Raw genomic sequence first — 2,090 nt, forward strand, 5'->3', positions numbered from 1 at the left:
CCTTCACTCTAGCTGTTGTCCTTCTGGCCAGGAGGAATGAGTTTGTTGGAAAGAAAAGGAATAAAATTCAGGGAACCCACATAGAAGTGAAGTCAGGTTCAGGACATAAAATGAGCATCAGAGACCAAGGCAATTTTCTGAACTAAAAAGCAAGTAAATGTAACATTCATTTAAAGAGCTAAACAGGCACCTGAGTGACTCAGTCAGTTAAGCTCCAGACCCTTGACTTTGGCTCAGGTCATAGTTTGTGGTAAGGTAGAACCCCATGTCAGGCTCTGTGATAGGCATGGAGACTGCTTGAGATTCTCTCTCTCCTTCTTCCCCTTGTCCTCTCCCCGCTTGTGCACATGCAGGCTCTTGCTTTCCCTCTCTTTAAAAACAAAAATAAATAAATAAAAATTTAATAAGTAAAGAGTTAAAGCTGTGGACTAGGATCTTCCAAGGTTGAGCCTGGGACCACAGTTCAGAACTACTAAAGGCTCTAGCTATAAGGCTTAAAGTGCCCCAAGGTACCAGGCTCTATCCCTACTATATATAACTATGCTGTTTCTTCTACCAGAGTTCTCTCTGACCCTTCATCTGCCTGGCAAAACCACTTTTCAACTATCACCTCCTCTATGAAGTCATCCCTGAGTCCTAAGGCAATGTTAAGTCTAAGTGACATTCTGGGATCAGTGCAATGTAAAGTATATATTGCATTTGGTAGCAGCCATCAAATTCATCTTAGAACCACAGAAAATCATTAGAAATTATTATAAACAGAGGAGCCATTTCCTGTGCTGCTTAAGAATGGTATTTGTTTTGCCCACTGTGATTTTTGATGTGGTGTGTTAGCAAATGCTATGAAGGAACTTTAAAAGGCTAGATCAAGATCGGATGGCATGCCTAAGTGACAGCTCCCATATATGAATCAAAGGCCATTGATAAGCCAATAAATGCTACAAAATGTCTACAATTATTCTTAAAGTTTTTCAGTTGAGTTATACGGTCCTTATTAGTGGTAAAAATTATTACCCCTATAGCCTATCTCTTCCTCTTCCAGAACAACAGATTAAAGACTCAGACCTCTAGTTTTTAGAAGAAAGTTAATTTAGGGCTTTGATGAAATACTCAGAAGCTGGTTAAATGACTGGTCATCACAAATTATTGCTTTTTGTAAATTAGGTTGACTTTTCTTTGTATCCATTCTACCTTAACTCTACTCGAAGAATTAAACCAGTTGGGCCACTACTCAGAAAGGATTAAAATCACTTTATAGCTAAAGACCTCCCCCTACAAGGGCTTTCTTCATTCTAAGGGAAATTAACAAAAGTGCTACAATAAGGAGGTCTACCTTGTTCTAAATTCGTAAATTTGTGGTATCGGTAAATCAGGAAATACTATCTCATTATCAAGGCGATAAGAGAGGACTTTTTTGTTTATATTATTCCTCCCCTGGAAGCCATGCTAGGAATACCCCAGAACCCACACACTACTGGGTTACCAAGAGGACCCACTTGGGGACAGCATAAATAGCAGTGTAAGGAGATGTGATTATTTTCTACAACATGTAAACTGTCCTTCTTCTACAGACAGATGGGGAGCCACTAGTTTTTTAAATACTAGTAGTCTCCTGATTAGAAACATGATTAAAGTTCCCTGTAGACTAACCCTGTGGGTTACTATTTAATATCCTTATATTGCAGTTGTAGATTAATTTGATCAAATGTTTTCATCTCTGTCTCAAGACAGAGGTTGTGGTGAACCAACATTTCTAGTTTAGATCTCCTGTAGATAAATCTTTACATGAACTTTCTCTCTGCAGTTCAGATTCCTAAACATTGATGCACCTCAGAGAAGTTTCTACAGTTCTAAATGATAGAACCAGCCTATCCTTCCTACCATTAGAGTTACATGTGTGACAAAATAAAAGTTACAGTGAGTGGCCAAATAAAAATGGGGTCCCAAACCTTGAACTTGAAGGAATTAATTCTTGACAATTCAGCCTCCTTATAAACAAATCATCTTTAAAGTCTGTCAGAAAACTATCAGTGTAAGGTGTTCAGCTTTATTCCCCATCCATCCACGTTCCATGAAAGAATGTTGAGTCA

This window comes from Hyaena hyaena, unplaced genomic scaffold, assembly GCF_003009895.1.
Source record: "Hyaena hyaena isolate Hyena2069 unplaced genomic scaffold, ASM300989v1 scaffold_105, whole genome shotgun sequence".
Classification (NCBI taxonomy): domain Eukaryota; kingdom Metazoa; phylum Chordata; class Mammalia; order Carnivora; family Hyaenidae; genus Hyaena; species Hyaena hyaena.